Source organism: Meleagris gallopavo, chromosome 6 (assembly GCF_905368555.1).
Source record: "Meleagris gallopavo chromosome 6, MGAL_WU_HG_1.1, whole genome shotgun sequence".
NCBI lineage: Eukaryota > Metazoa > Chordata > Aves > Galliformes > Phasianidae > Meleagris > Meleagris gallopavo.
The window spans coordinates 15,643,316-15,660,714 of NC_139409.1; the positions used below are offsets into that span (position 1 = coordinate 15,643,316).

General features: G+C 43.1%; 1 non-coding gene across 1 annotated transcript; it reads left to right on the plus strand.

The window, feature by feature from the left end:
- Nucleotides 1-14,603: 14,603 nt before the first annotated feature.
- On the plus strand, nt 14,604-14,677 carry TRNAN-GUU (transfer RNA asparagine (anticodon GUU)). The gene has a single exon. It is a non-coding gene; the product is annotated as a tRNA-Asn (tRNA).
- The last annotated feature ends 2,722 nt before the right edge of the window (nt 14,678-17,399 follow it).

A 17,399-nucleotide genomic window follows, 5' to 3' on the forward strand; every position in this document is an offset into this window, starting at 1 on the left:
AGAAAAGGTATGTAATCTGGGTTTGAGCAGCACCAGAGCTGAACTCCTGGCTAGAAGGCTCTGGATCACGGTCAGTCACTTCGCTGTGTGGTACACACAGACTGATGGAGCCCTGAGCCTCTTTTTTTAGGTTTCTACAAAATTGCACACAGTTACTTCACAGTGTGATCATTTTTGAAAGTCAGTTACTATAACAAAAAATCCAGTGGTATTAGACAGCCTGATAAAATATCACCTTCTCATGGAGAAATCACAGAATCATGGAATCATTTGAGTTGGAAGGGACCCTTAAAGATCATCTGGTCCAACTCCCCTGAAATGAACACGGACACCTACACTAGATCAGGTGTTCAGAGCCCCATACAGCCTGACCATGTCTCCAAAGATGGGGCATCCACCATCGCTTTGGGCAATCTGTGCCAGTGCCTCATCATCCTTCGGTTAAAATCTTTCTTATATCCAGTCTAAATCTTCCCTCTTAGTTCAAATCCATTTTCCCTTGTCCTATCCCAACACGCTCTGCTAAGGAGTCTGCCCCCTTATAGTTTCCTGCAGATACTGACAGGCCACTCTCAGCTCTCCCCGTAGACTTCTCTTCTCCAGGCTACACAGTCCCAGCTCACTCAGCCTGTCCTCATAGGAGAGGTGTTCCATCCCTGGGATTATTTTTGTGGCCCTCCTCCGGATGCATTTTGACAGGTCTGTGCCTCACCCAACTCCCTGCACAAAGTCTGGAGGAGATACTGCATCGTGTTTCTCCATCATTTGTGATGAGCTGCCTTCAGCCGTCCTGATACTGCCTACTAAAGAAAACACTGAATATTTAAAGTCTGCTTAGGTCTTTTCACACCACCATGTGAGAACATTAAACTCATCCCTTCAGCTTTGTGTTAGACATGCTTTGCCAGATTATTTTTTAATTGCTTTTGTGTGTGTGTGTGCAAATCCCAAAGCATATGTGCAAATTAGGATTCCTGTCCCATGCCAATCTGGGCACATGCCTCGTTTACATGCTCATTTAAAAATGTGAGTCTTGTCATTTCAATCTGTTACAGTAATTTAGCTCTAATGTGGAACTGGTGCCAGAATTTTGAAGGGTTATTTTTCCTCTCCATGGACAAACTGCTCTACTGAGTGGTTACATTCCTACTTAATGGCATGAAGCCACTTAAAAGAGTTAACCTCCTCCATGCAAATGTTAACAATTTTCTGGTAATAGCATTCCACCAAAAATAAAATAAAATAGAAAATTGAGCACTGTTGTTACAGAACAGGTACCCTGAGCCACGGCACGGTGGCAGAGTGTTCTTCTGCTCACATCTGGGTCGCAGAAAGATGTGAGAACAGCTACTCCGGGTGAATTTGCAAGAGTGTACTGATAGCTTCATATAACTGTCTCTCACAATGTCACCCATTCTTTCCCCTCTGCATAACATTATGGAGAGCATCACAGGAATCCGGTGCTATCCACAATGGCTAGAAGAGCATAGCAGCAGTGTCAGAGACAGGTAGACAGCTCCAAGGCCAAGGCTGAGGCCCAGAGAATACCAAAGTAAGCAGTGTGCTGGCAGCTGGGTGCCACGCCTGGAGACCTCAGTCCCAAGATGTACAACTTCATCTTGCAGATGCTGAGCTGAGTGGCCAGAGCAGTTGTCTTCAATTATGGTGGGAGCTAAAGGGTGGAGGGAAGCAAAGAGGGTAACCAGAACTGGATGCTGCTCTGCCAGCTCCTGAAAGTTTATATGTTTATTCATCTAGTCAGTCACCAAAACATCAAACTTTTTCAAGAGAAAGCCAGACTTTGTATATGTCTGCATGCAGCACAAGTGTACAAACTAATCTTCCTCCAAGATGGCAGTTAGCTGCAGTGGATGGCTGCAGTTCTGATGCTTGTTATAAATAATACCCTTCTGGACACAGCCCAGGAATGTGGCATATGGACTGAGGCATTCAGAATTTCCCAAAAATTGTCATCAGGACTAACTCAGTGATTATTTTATGCACAGCATCGGAGTATGTGCTTCGTAGCACACACTGTCCCCATCCTAAAAGCAAATACTCCTGTTCTAAATGTCACTCGTCAGGAGAGAGGACATCTGGGCAGGGAAGGATTGGGGTCAGAATTATATAACAGAAAGACCATATTTCTGCTCAGTAAACATTGGCATGTCTTAAGGAAATATTGATTAGATGATGAAAAACTTCACTTTCTTCTTTGTGGAACAATTTACTCTAGCTATGCTCTTCACATTGAAATATATTGTATATGAAGCAAGTGACAGGCAGGGAACATTAGCTCAGAGGAGGTTCAACACACCCACGCCTCCACTATCTGCCTTCAGAACCCCCTGAGTCATGCAAAATGTCCCTTGGAGGTACAGACAGTGCCACTGCCAGTAAGAAATCAGACTGATTTTAACTCCAGCTTTCAGAGCCTACCACCCCGCTCCCCTTCACACATAGCACAGCATGGCCAGCTCCCAGGGCTCTGCCTCCCCACCAGCACACCTGTCCCCTGACACCATCTATGGGTGTCACCCTCCAGAGGGACTCTGACACTGCCTTCCTCAGCACAAAGGCACCAGCAGGCAACTGCTGTGCCGGGCACATGGAGGAGCTGGGCCAAATGATGCTGGATCTGCCCGTGGAATCTGTCTTGCCATGCAAGGGCAAGTCTCAGTGCAGGGACTCACGTGTCTGATGATTAATGGTTTTCCCTTTGCTGCATCAGGTCTGGTTTAAGTTGTAGATATCAATAGTTGACACTGCCTTTTTGCTTATAGTCTAAGCCACCTTGAAGACTCTGGGTGGCATTAAATAACAAAGCAGCTATGTGCAAAGAAATAAATGCTTTGTATACACTAGCAGAATAGCATTCTTTAAATGGCTGGAATCCCAAATAAAGCATGAATAAAGAGCTGCACAACACCTTGGGATAGAATAAATCTGAGCAAGACAGACCATAGGCTTGTGACCTTCCAGCATGTAAGAAGTTGGTAACATCATTTGTTATAACTCACAGGAGAATGTTCTCCTTCCTCGACTAAACAAGTGAATCAGAAAAATTCATGGTGTCATATGCAAATGGGGATAGGACTAGCATGAAACAGTGGGAACATGGTGTAAGGCTCTTTGAAATTCAAAACTTTTAAATATGGGCTCAAAAGACTGCTGTGATTAATTTTGCTACCCATTCTGGCAAAAAAGAGGAGGTAATAGAATGCAGCCAAGAAAGATCTATGGAATGTATGTCTGAATATCCATCACATGCTACAGCATGTGGCAAACTGTGATGGCGGCTCACACCTCCTGCTGGATGGAAGTCTTTTGTTCAGCCTTCAGAAGTTTCAAAACATGCTCTTCTAAATCAACACTTCGTGAAAATGACTCTCCCATACACACAGTGCTGCAGTCACCACGACATATACCACAGGCTTGCATCAGCCATATGCTCCGTGTTCAGCAGAATATGTTGTTCAATATCAATGATTTACTAAAGAGAGCACTACTTGGAAAGAAAAGCAGTTATATAGGTGACAGTTTTTCTTCCAGACCAATGAATGCTGTACAGTGAAGGTTACTACTACCACCAAACTGTTCGCATCTGCAGCACTACGCAGTAACCACTGGTGGAGTTCAAGAGAAGCAGCAGGCAAAATCCCAACCAAGCAGATATTTTATCTTTGAGTAGGCAGAACTCGGTATGCTGAGTTTTGCTTTTCTCAACTGATTTCTACTCTTAGCAAAGCACACAGGAGATAAAAATTACAACAGATTGTTCACAAGACAGCTGTCAAAGACTCTCATTTTTCTGCAAACTTAGCGACAGCCTGTAATTACATAAACAAACATAATATTTTTATGTCATTATAGATAATTTTTCTACCTCTGGCACCGATGAAGACTTTGAGTAACTACTACACAATTTACACCTGCTTCAGGTAATGCTGGTTTGCCAGAACTAGAACTGTTCCTAGAAACATCATTTATTTCTCCCTTTTGCTCTGTCCTCTGCTATTTACCACCTGAAAATCTGGTGTGGAATAGTTAGCATATAGATCTATAAGAGTCATATGTGGTCAAACAAAGAACGTGACCTATAAAATATATATTTGAAGTATTGTCCCAAAATAATAAATCATATTTATTTACCTAAAATCTGTCTCACACATGCAAAGTATCAAGAGTCATTTGAAACTTAAAGATTCATAATAAAGTTCTGAACAAGAAAAATAAAGGCCATGAGCACACGCTTACGACCACTCTATAATTATCAACAAGGCTTTCTTTATGAAACGTTGTGTTTCTCTTAGTTGCTGCTTTAGTTAAATCCACACAGGACTACAGAAAGGGAAACATCTCAGTTCCTGTATAAAATACAATCTTTTCCCTCGATGGCAAGAGGAAAATCATGATGCATAAGAATTCTTTAATATATTTGCCTTTAGAGTTTATTGACTTTACTTCTACTGGTATTTTACTATGTAGGAATAACATTCAGTTACCCAAACTGAATCCTTGCTGACTTAAAAACCCATCCATTCTGCAACGTTTTTGAACAAGTTGTATTAATTTAAGCAGCATGAAGCTCTCCGGGCAGAGCGTGCTGGGTCAGCCAGATGTAGTTTGAAGGTTTTCTTTCTTGAATAATAAAGCCTAAAAGTATGTGCTATAAATCAGGATCCAGTGAGTGAAAGGTGGAGCAAACACCCTCTGGGATCAAGTTAGATCAAGTTAGTACTTGAATTTATATCATCCTAGAATATCTTTCAAATTTATTTATGAGGTAGCCAACTGATTTTATCTCATCCATGCACAGCCGCTGTCCGGCTCTGCCTACATCAGGCACTCCAAGCTGCCTATATCCGAGCAGCAGCAGCTCGTGCTGCATTGGGAAGAGGTTACCACTGATGATATGGTTTTGATTTTGGAAGAGTGAGCTGTCTGTCTTCATCATGGATTAAGGTATCCTGCAAGGTACGCACACACTGCGCTCCAAGCAGCCCCACAGCCAAGCCTCCATCTGGTTCCCATAACGCTCCCCAGCTACATTTCATCTCATAAGCTGGGGAGACGACACAAGATTAAAAGCAGGCCCATGGGTGATGGATTTCAGGAGTTGGGGCAGGTATTCTAATTATGTAACACATGTAGTCATTTCTGGTACATAAATTGGCTTCTTACCGGTGCGTATTTTATTGGTACCGATCTCTCAAAAAAGCACTTTAAACAGCATCAACCTGTACGGATGCAAGAAGGGGAGGAAAACTCTTGTGTTTTGTCCATTCTGTCTGGTCTTTAACTGCCTCACAACACCAGGAGAGTGGCAGACAGCAGCCCAAGCCTTCACAGCTGTGAAGGTCAGAGATGTGCTGCAGGACACACCATTCCCGAGAGCCACTGTACCCATCTCACAGCCCCACCTGGCAGCACTGCTCACCTTCCTACAAATCCCTGAAAGGAGATTGTGATGAGGTGGGGGTTAGTCTCTTCTCCCACGTAACAGCAATGGGATATGAGGGAATGGCCTCAAGTAGCAATACGGGAGGTTCAGTTAAGATATTAGGAAAAATTTCTCCTCAGAAAGAGTGGTGAGGCATTGGCACAAGCTGCCCAGATTGGTGGAGTCATCATCCCTGGAGGTGTTCAAGAAACACATAGATGTTGCACTGAGGAACGTGGTTAGAGGACATGGCAGGGGTGGGCTGAAAGTTAGACATAACTTAGTGGCCTTTTCCAACCGTGACAACTCTGTGTTCCCTAAGCTCACAGCAACACTCAGTGTTGGGTGAGATTTAAGGGCTGCAAGCTTGCTAACTGGTAGATTCTATTACAGATCTGAGGACATTTTTACCCTCAAAATCTGATTTAGCATTGTTGTAGGCACTATTTCAAGAGAGAATCCATACTGCAAGCACTACGCTTGCTTAGCAATATCTTTCCAAGTATTAGTTGAAGGTACTTCCATTGTTTTTGAAATAAAAATGATTTATTTAGGCCCACATTCAGGAATATCAAGCAGCTATAAGTTTAAATAAAATAAGCTAGAAGTAGAATAAATCACCAGAAGTATACTGAAATATCTGGCAAGGAAAACTTCTGAACTCACTTTGGTGGATTTTTGACACAGTTAATACACGGCAAAATTAATGAGTATCCTAATGCAAGGAACCACATGGGCGCTCCAGTAAGTAAGAGGTTAATAGCTTTTCTGACTTGAAAGCTGACAAATTTAAAATGTAACTCCTCCAAAATCAAATCATAGTCAGTTTGCTAGAAATGGTGCAAGGCAAGGTAATGGTGCAAGCTGTTTCCCTATCCTAACCAAGTATCAAGCTTTCAACCTGTCAAGCCCAGCAAATAACTGGTTTATCAAGCAGAACACTGAATTTGTAGTGATTTTGCAGCTGGTGTCATATCAGGATCTTGTCCCAGGAACACTCAGACATGTAGAAAGCCCCCACCCAGGCTGGGCACGTGCCTCCACAATGGACACTAAAGCCATCAGTCAGCTCCAAGGCTTCTTTTTCTCCAGCAAACACTGTGAAGCAGCAAACTGCTGCTGTGATACACAGCAGCCCTGAAACCTGTCCAGATTCCCTCCATCTCACAGGGAGATTGATGGGAGCAGACTTCCTAGATTCCTTACTTACACTTCAAATGAGTGGGTCAACAGAGTACCTGCATGTTTGGGATGATCCTCGTTTCTCCCAAAAAGGAATCCAGAACTTCCACGTGTTTGACATCAAAGGAACATTTCACAGAGCTCACAGTTGAACCAAATTTACCTTACAGGGTGTTTTTTTCTTATCCCCCAGGAAGGCACAGATCCAAGATCATTGAAAAGTTCAGCAGGGGATGGCATTACACTGCCTCTGTGTGCACTGTAGCCCTATATTTATGTATGCATTTAGTTACAAATTATTTCCATGGCCAGTTTTCTTTTTCAGCAGTCTGTGTGAATTCTTTTGGGATGACATTAAATCATTCAGCTGCACCCATTGTGTTGGACTGAATATAGCACAGACCAAAGAACATATAGGCTGAGTGCCACTCCATCTCTCAGGAATTACATGCTTGGTAGAAGTAAATTATGGTGTGTTATAACACAAAAATATTGTCACGAGCTATTTGTGGCTAAACACCAAAACAAAGTAATATGTGGCAACATCTGATACACAATTGACTTAAAGACATTTGCTCTAAGGAATTAGTTGCTAACCAAAATGGTTGCCATTAACATGTTTTATAACAGAACTTTGCAGAAAGGCAAAGCAGAGCAGCGCACATGGCCACAAGAAGCCCCATCCTTGGCTTGCACAGAGCTTGGCCAACCCTCGCCCCATCCACCCCACCCAAGCAATGGGAGCCAGAGCCCCTGTGCTGCACTCCAGTCCCACACTGATCTGTATGGAGCCCAGGGCTCCCCATATGCTCCAAACTGCTCTCATTTACTTTTCCATTTCTTTTCACCCTATTTGTTTCCCCAAGCCCTCTGGAGCCATCCTGACCAGAGCCCCTGGATGCAATTGCAATGTAAATAATTTGAGGTGAAAAGGGCTCCATTCTGAAAATGGAAGTTGTTGGACTCTTGGAAAGAATTTGAACCTTTCTAGAATAAATAAAACATCTTATATGTTATTCAAATAACTCACTTTCATTTCTCTTTTTATTTCCTTAAAGTTAATTGGAAAGAAAGAAAGAAGTAACCAGGACACATTCCAGGAGTCTCCTTGGTATAAATCAGGCAGCACACACTGCAGACCAGTAACAATGAAATGACCCCTTAAATATTGCGTTTCCTGCCAAGCATAACTTCTTCAAACTCTTTAAGCTTTACCATTGGCCAAAATCTGAGAGTAGAAAGCCTGTCTTTTTCTAGTTGAAGTTGAGACAATTCAGAAAAGGGAAAAGGCGTGAAAGCATCCCATCTCCATCGCTGTCTGCAGTAGAAAAGCAGATCCAAGAGCTAAGGAAGAGCATTTCTCAGCCTCTAAGCCCCCAAACTCTGAGACATGATTAAACCATCAGAACCCCCCATTGGGAACTGGGGTGCCTCTCTTTCCCAGCATGCCTGTGGAACTGCGCTTCCTTGCTGTGATCTATCCATTCACTTCTAGGCAGGATCCAGTCCCCAGTGAGCCAGAAATGAGGACAGAGGAGCGAGGTGGGAAGGGCTCATAAGAGACGTGTCTGCACTCTGCTTCATCAAAGCAGAAATCAAAACCACAAAATCCAGCAGTTCTATTTAAATATGAATGGAAGACAAAGATCACTGAGTTTTTCTCCTCCCACTCTTCAAGCTCACATTTGTTACAGCAACGCCAGTGATAGATGGATGCTAAAGGGCCACAGGGAACACAAGCAGTGCCTAACAGGAGGCAGTAAATGGGGAAAGCTGAAAGGAGGTTTCTTTTAGCTGCTCCCGTATTATCCAGTCATTCAGAACAAGAAAAACCACTGAGAAAATAATCCATAATTCACTCTTAAATAGAACATACTGTTAGAGCAAATTAAACCATTTATGACCATTAAATATTTGGTATGCACCTGTAGAGGAAAAAATGGAGCAGGAGACAACATGTACAAGTACATACTGCACACAATGGTGGGCGTCACTGAGAACATGGAACACACAGAAAGGACAAATGGAACACTTGAGACATGAAATTCTTTATATCAAAAGATTTCAGAAAATAGCTCATCTCCAACATATTTTCTTTCAACCACTTTCTGTTAGACAAGTAATAGCCCTCTCCACAATCCCTTCCTTCAGAACAAAGCTGGTCAGTTTGACTATAGCATTAAACAGATCTGTTTTGGAAGGAAAAAAAAAAATCGTTCTTCTACCTCTCCAGCTCGCAAAACTCAGGTCACTTTGGGCAGTTCTTAAAACAGCCACACTCAAGAAAGAAAATCTGAAACAGGACAAACAACGTACAGTGTCACCTTCCCCTGCCTTCTGCACACCTCACCACAGCAAATGCTGAAATGCAATTGGATACTCATGGCTCCTGCAGCTTGCTTTTTAGTATCTCTGCTTGTGTTTATCACCACTGCATCAAACAAGAGAAAATGTTTTACCATGTACCGCTAGGCTGCTGACTAACCTGTGTGAGGACTGTCACAAAGCCCACAGACCAAGCAAAAGACAGATACAAAGCTCAAAGATGAAGCACCCATTTCGCAGGTTCCCACAGCCATCCTTTCACTCCGCCTTGCAGTGTATTTCACAAAATAAGCTACTGCCATCTTATGGAAGAGGGTTTGTAAAGCATTTGGCCTAAAGGCTCTTCCCGCTTTGCTGCTTTTCTCATATCATTTGGTTTACCCTGTAACTAATAAGGATTTTTTTAGTTTAAAATTAATAGCTTTACAATGATCTGCGTATTGTGGTGAATTCTGCTTTGTGGAAGTCACTTCAGCTCTGATTTTCCTGTATTTCTCAGAGCATCCAGGAAGTCAGGGGGACCAGTGCACTGTGTGAGGCACTGTGCTGCCGGTCACAAGGCTCCTTGTGCCACCCAACATAGCCAGCTGGGGCCCATCAGCCTCTGCAGGATAAAGTCATCACTTCTGCTCCATCTTTAGCAAGCCATTCTCTGTGCTTCATCTCCCGCCTTCTCTGCACTGCCAGCAGAACCAGTTTTACCAAAGATGTAACTTTTAACTTACTAGGGTAAGCAAGAATATTCCAGCTAAGCCTAAAGCCAGCACGTAGACCAGGCTGTAATTTCTCCATCTGTAATGCACAAAGAGCCGTATATGCAGGACTGCAGGCAGTTTTGCTGGGATAATTTGTGTACAATCTCAAATGGAATCCCTCCATGAGCTTCTGTCGCAGCAGGATAGAAAAGAGATCTCAGACAAGGAGTGCCCACGAGAGCAGAGTGGGCAGGAAGGCTAAGGCATTGGTTTGCATTTAAATGTTCTCTACTGTGTCATGACAAAAGCATAACACTATGAGAGTCCTGCACTCACACAAACACTTTTTTTTTTTTTTTTTTAAACTCCACACAGCAAAGAAATTGCAGTATTGTATCAGTATCCAAAAAGCCAAGTAGGAAGCCCTGGACTACAAGCCAACTATACACAAGTAGGCCCCAGACAGTGCAGTGGAAAGATAATACAGTATTCCATTAATAAAGAATAAAAACACAAAAACATGCTAGGAGGCATGAACCAGGGAGCAGAACTACAGAACAAAGAGGACCGCTAGGGGGCTTTTACATCCTTCAGAACTGCAAGGAACTGCACCAAATGGGTTATGTAAGGGACAAGTGGTGCTTGAGCCCAGTCAAAAGCCTACATCTTTAACTAACTGAGGTTGACCAGAAAGTAGAATAGCTGGAAAATTAAACATCTTTAAATGCTGCTTATTAGGCATAGGTCTCATCGGGGAAATATTTTCCTTCTTTAGGGAAAGTGCAATGTAAGCAGTAAGAGAAATGATGCAGGTTTTGAAGGAGTTTGATCCTTCATCAATATCAGGTAGTCTAAAGAAAAATCCCAACTATGTGATATCAGTAAACGCTACGTCTATTGCAAGAGCATATACATCCAGCACATCATCTCTACATTGTTCTACAAACTAAACTCTAACTGAGGTCTGCTCTAATCCAGAGGAAGAATAATGGTGCCTTCTTACCTCAAGCTACACTGTTGAACTGTACTCAGCCACTCTTGGGTACACAAACTAATGGCTCCTGGGTCAAGCCATAATCCGTATTTCCCTCTATTCCAAGTGTCACTATGTGAAGTTCACATATACAGCATCGCCAAGTTTTTAAGAAGCCACAGATACCATACTGGAGGAAAAGAACCACTTGACTTCATGTTTGCACCAGATGGGACCTCAGGCACGTCAGTTCAAGCTGAAGGTTTCTTTGTCATTGGCAGATTTCACGTAAAAATTTGTACCCTAATACTCAAAAGTGAGTTTGCCACCTAACCATCTGCAGAAACACATACTGGTCTTGCAGTGACTTAGCAACCCTACCCATAACTGCAAAGAGCAAATGATCTGGAGCTCCACTCTAACTTAATGGAGAGCTGCAGATGCTTGAGACAAATGGCCTATCTTCTCTTTTATCAGTTTGCAAAGTCTAGTTTTGCAGCATTTCTTAGTTATGTCTACAAATATCTTATTACAACGTTCATATTGCTCTTTAAATAAAAATCTCAGCACTTTCATTGCCCCTTATTAACTGAGAAATATAAAATTTCAGTAAGGAAAGAGACTGTGGTTTCAAGGGTCCATTTAATCCCTAATCAGAGCATAAAGGAAAGATTTTATATATATAAAGATATGAAAAACACATTGACTTTTGTCTTTTTAAACTTCCCTACCAGGCTCCCTCAAGCAGCTCCATTTAAACCAGTCTTTCTATGGTGCCCAGTATTTTCTTTGGCAAATTTGGAGAGCTGAGCTTTGGGATAAAAGTAAATTGCGCCAAAAGACCAAGATGGGATTAGGAGATTCAACAGGAGTTCATAAAAGTCAGTCTCATGCAAGCAAAAGGGGAATTTTTCTATGGGTTGTTTTAAAGATACAAGCTCTTGAGGAGAGTTCTGCTTGGTGATAACTCCTCTAACTATGGCAAAGCCTACAGGAAAGTCCACGTGGGAGGCAGGGGTCATAGAGAATGAGAACATACACAAATTCACAGCTTAAATGCATTTTACACATAATTTGCTGTCATTTTTCTTCTGATGCTTACGTGCACTTGAGCAATGGCACAGAGCTCCTACAAATGGGCTTTGCTGACAATGTCTTGCAGGCAGTTTGGGGTTGGTAGAGGCAGAGAGATAGATAGCATCTTTAACCTCACAGGGCTACTTTTCTCCCTTTGTTCCTCTTGCTAAGTTGCTCCCCCACTTCCCCATATTGGTTATGCCATACAAGTGCCTAGGGATCATTGCAAGGACAGACACACAGGGTTTGGCCCATGCTGCAGGTGCAGATCAGGCTGCCAAAGGCTGTAACAAGCATGCAGTCAGTGAACAACTACTGAGGACAAAGCACAAGGGAAGAAAAATAAAATGTGAATGTAAACAACTGAAGTGATTTGGTTTTCAACTGTATGATTTGCTTGCATAGGAGAAAAAAACAAACCAACAACTGCCCAAGAAATCAGGGGCTCTTCATCACTTGTTTTCCCTCTGTGTATTTCTGTGTTTCCCAGTGCACCCACCCAGTTCCTGAAGCACAGCACCGCTGGCATTGGTGAGCCCCAGGGATCTGCCTCAGCCTGGGAACCCTTGGCAGCACTGCTTCCAGGGGACAGAATACCTCATCTGCAATATTCAGGCTACCACAAGGTGCTTGAGCAGACCTTTCAGTTTTAACAAAGATGTTTCCCTATATACAAAATAAAACTACAGAGCTACAAAGCAGTTCAGCTGTTTTCCTCAGTCACACCAAGAATTAAGTCTATCACTAGGTTTAAGCATTTTGATATGATTGTATGATTCATTTCCACACAGAACAATGCATGAAAAAGAACAAATGCTCAGAGTTTGCATTCCTAGTTCTGTACTGTCTTTACCCTAAAAAGCAGAAAATATTAGAAAGGCATTGCTTTGCCATGAGCAACTTTCCAGTCCAGCAAGAAACGTAATTGCTTTTTTCATTTTTACTTGTCATGAACAAGACAGCCTTTGGCCTGGTTCTGTTCAGCATGGAAGCATCACCTGCAAATGCCACTGTAGCAGACTCAGCAAAAGAGATAAAGCCAAGCAGGAAGAAAGGCATCCTCTGGTAAGGTTCCCAAAAACAAACAAACAAACAAAAAAAAAAAACAAACACACACACAGTGGAAGAGGTTGTCTGTGGAAGCAAAAATATATATATTATAATGGAATAATTTGATTTGGAAAGGACACTTAAAGGTCATCAGGTCCAACTCCCCTGCAATGAACATGGACACCTACACTAGATCAGGTGCTCAGGGCCCCATACAGCCTGACCTTGGTTGTCTCCAGGGATGGGGCATCCACCACCTCTCTGGGCAACCTGTGCCAGTGCCTCATCACCCTTAGGCTGGAAAACTTCTTCCTTATATCCAGTCTAAATCTCTCCTCTTTCAGTTTGAAACCATTTCTCCTTGTCCTGACAGAACAAACCCTCCTAAAGAGCCTGCCCCCTTCTTTCCTATAGCCCCCTGTAGATATTGAAAGTAGGGAAATTTGAGGATGAAAAGATGGCTTTTTCTTTCTATTTAAAGGATGAGGAGAGGCAAGCAGCATATTCGTATACTTGAACTCACCCTCTGGCTTGGTCTACAGAAACCTGTTAGCTTTCCCATCACATTTCATCACACATTTGTTCACACCCAGAAAAAGCAGTACACCGCACCAACAGCATTACTGCAGCCTTTCCACAGACCTGAGAAAGGACCTCCCTGCTTGAACACTTGGCTCTTCCAGCTTGACCTGTTAATTTAATGCCTTCTCTCTCCTCCAAGCTTTGTCTCAAACTCTAAGTTACAGAAAAGACTGTATGAGTAATGCCTGCAGAGTCTTGAGAACCCATAATTTCTTAGTTCAAACATTATTGCCAAACCTTGAATGCTGTTAGTACTCCAACAGATAATCATGGAAACCATTGGTAAGACCATTATTAACACTTACCTAAAAACACAGAAGGTTCTGTACTGAGTTCAGCTCTCCAGTTTTTTTTCCCTCCCCCTCCTTACATTGAATCTGCTGCATTTAAGCTCTCAGGCCCATGGGACTCAGCTGCTCTCCAATTCCAGTTCAGGACGAAAGCAGAATCTGCAGCCATGCCCCATGTCACTTCTCTTACCTAGTGTCTCCTAACCCTCTGAAAGCAAATTACTCAAATTCATTCTAAAATAATTAGCCACACGTCTTCCTACGCTCATGCAGTTAAGCTACAGGAGGATTTCTCCAACAATACTGTCAGGAGTAATCAGAAGTGCAGTCTTGCAGGGGAATACACAGTGAAAGTCTCTGCCCTTTCCTGGCTGGAGAAACAGCCCACCAGATTGTAATCTGTGGTTTCTTTGAGGTAGCACATCTATTAAATATAATATATATATGCGCAATTTCAACCATGAAATCTTCACTTTACCTTTAGGCCAGCCAACATTCCCAACCCCTCGTCCCCAGGTACAGTGAGACTCCTGGGATCCACCATCACCTGGGGTTTCAGCCTGTGCTCCAAAGAGTGGATGTCTTTAATTGCATTAAAAGCTCAGAGCTACACAGGTTACCGGAGTTGTTACCCTTCCCATACACCAGGAAGCACTGCGCTGCTGGGCCACCCTGCAGCTTTGGCTTAGAGGAAGCATACAGCTCACCCACCTCTGAGATACAAGTATGGCCTAATGCCACCACCTCAAGCCCTCTTCTCCTGAGCAATACGAGCTACTTCTCCAAATGAAAAGTACCTCCTCTTTTGCATCCTGCAGTAGGCAGCAGATTTCTTTGCATCTCCTGCACTATTCTGATACAAGGATACCTCAAGCTCAGTGCAGGAACATGATGGGCTATGGTCAGTATTCACATGCACACAGCCACCAACTGCAGCAGTTAATGCAAACGCAATCAGGAATATTGTTCTGCTAACAATTGCACAGGTCTCTGTGGCGCAATCGGTTAGCGCGTTCGGCTGTTAACCGAAAGGTTGGTGGTTCGAGCCCACCCAGGGACGGAGGTAGGCTCCCTTTTAAAGCCCAACAGGAATTCCACGAAAGTCCAAAAGACAAAAGCAGAAAACCCTGCCCATAGGGAGGAATAATCCCAAGCAGCTGTACATGCTGGCGGCCATGCAGATTTCAGCTCCTTCCGGAAAAAAAAAGGGCATGGGGAGGAAGAAAGCTGTGGCAGAAGTAAGTCAGCAGCACCACTCTGCTGCCAAAGCCCAGGGGATATCGCTGTGTTAGGAGTGGCACAGCAGGGCACAGAATGTGACCCTTCCCCTCTACTCAGCACTGAGGCAGCTCACAAGGATCTTGTGAATGCATATAAACACCTGATGGGGAGAGAGCTAAGAGCTCCTTCCAGCAGTGCCCAGCAACAGGACAAGACACTCTTGGCCCAACCCAAGAGACATTTCTATGCAGTGCAGGTGCATAGGGGCACCAGCACAGGCTGCGGTCTCCTCCCTGGAGAGCTTCAGAAGCTGCCTGGACACAGGCCTGGCCCCCTGCTCTAGGTGTCCCCACTGGAGCAGGGGTCAGACCAGATGGACCCAGATCTGTGCCAGCCTCATCGAGGATACTCTTCAGGAGAGAAGCTCTTAGTGAAACCACACCGAGGCAGACACGGTCTCTGTCTTCTGACCAGGAACTTCAGCTTTGTTCTCATACCAAGCTCAGGCACTGTCAGTGTACAAAGCCCACTCTTGCCTCCAGTACAAAAGAGGCAATCTTGTTCTTCTGGATGAAACTGGGGTGCAGGCTGTGTTGTACCTACCCTGCATTACAGGAACTCATTGTGTCTGAGGCTGAAGTTCAGAGATTATACATATATATATTGTATATATTAAAATATGTAAATGCCTTCAGAGTTTGGACTATTGCTAACTTTGTTCCCTGACCTCCACTTTATAGCTTTGCTCCTAATCCTAGAAAGCAACAAGTAGCTCAAGCTTAAGTTAAAGAACAAAGTTCACGCTCTCACCAACATCGCAATAGTTTCATCCTATCAGAAAGCCCAGCCTGACCTGACACACATTAAAACGGGGGAATCGAGAACTACTGAAAAGATAACAAAGTAAATCCAGAGCTGATCATTCCACTAGAGAAGTTTCTAATGGCAATTAGACACTTTTTTTTTTTTTTTTTTTTTTCAAACTGTTCTTCTGAATTTTTGGAGCTTGTAAGATAGAGAACTAGAGCCCAAGAGTTCTGGAACATCACTAGGAATTTTGAATTATTTTTATGCGTAAACGCTACAGAAACCAGCAGTATGAGAACTTCAGTAGTTAATCTCCAGGACTATTGTAACTTAAAGGACCAGATGTTACTCTGGCACAAGCACAATGTCAGAGCTTTTTACTCTTGCACTGACATCAGCCATGGAAGATAAGCACGCAGCTGTTTGGAAACATGGCTTCACAGATCTTTGCCTACATATAGCCCCTACATTTTTAATAAAGGTGCCACAGGTACTCACAAGTGAGGTATGAGGAAACCTTACAAAACTTGAGTTTTGATACAGTATTAATGGAGTGTTGCTCCCTTTCCCCCCCCTCAAAAAATCTTACACTGTTGGAAAATCACCATGAAAAGCACCTTATATTTTGCCCTTGAAGGCTCAACTATCTCTATAAATGATGCATCTGGCAACATGAGATAGCCTGCTCATCCTAATGTTGCTTCATCAAGGAGGCAGGAGACATTGTAAGTTATTACAGGAGCTTTGAACAAGATAGCACAGGTGGTGTGGATGCAGTGCTCTGAGCACTTGACCAGTCCTCCAGTAGCTGAACAGCAATAACTTGTGGTGATTAAAACACAGCCTGGCTACGTGCTGCAAGTGTTTAAGAAAAAAAAGTAAATCACATCCAGTCCAGTCTCAAAACATTAAATTTTTAAACTACACAAAAGTATCGGCCAAGATTAAATGAGCTGTTGCAATTCACTATGCATCTTTCAGGTAACTGACAGACAAGAAAAATAAAACAAAGCACACAGAGGAGTTGCCACTGCCATACGTAACGACATCAAGACCATCACTGCTTCCTGAAGCACTGCCAAGGTCAATGAGACAGTTGATGGCATTGTTCAGGGATTTACTGAACTGACATTTTCATTTTGTTAAGGCTTACTTCGAGCCAGCTGCTGATCTCATTATTGCAGTAGGAGAACAGGGAAAAGTGACTCTTTCCTTTGGATAAAAGCCCTCCCAGCAGAAATAGTAGACCAATAAAAAGAGCATCTTGAAACCTGCACCATACTGATGCTCGATGTTTTCAACACTGAAAACAAAATAAATGAAATGAAAACAAAGCTTAATTCTCTTCCATGATCCCAGTTACTTCACTGTGGTTCAGTATTTGCTTATAAAACTATCTGTCATTAAAGAGGACGTTCATAGAATCACCAATGTTGGAAAAGACCTCCAAGATCATCCAGTCCAACCATCCAGTTATCACCAATAGTTCCCACTAAACCATGTCCCTCAGTACAACATCTAGATGTTTCTTCAACACCTCCAGGGACAGCGACTCCACCACCTCCCTGGGCAGCCCATTCCAGCACCTGACCACTCTTCCAGAGAAGAAAGAGCTGTCTTTACCTCATGAAAAAAAAATAAAAGAAATCAGTAATTATCATCCCCTTTATACCTCAGCTACCCATTAAGGTTCCACATGCTTCAAAAAGCAATCCGGCCTTAAATAAGACAGAAATCATGATACTTCCCACAGT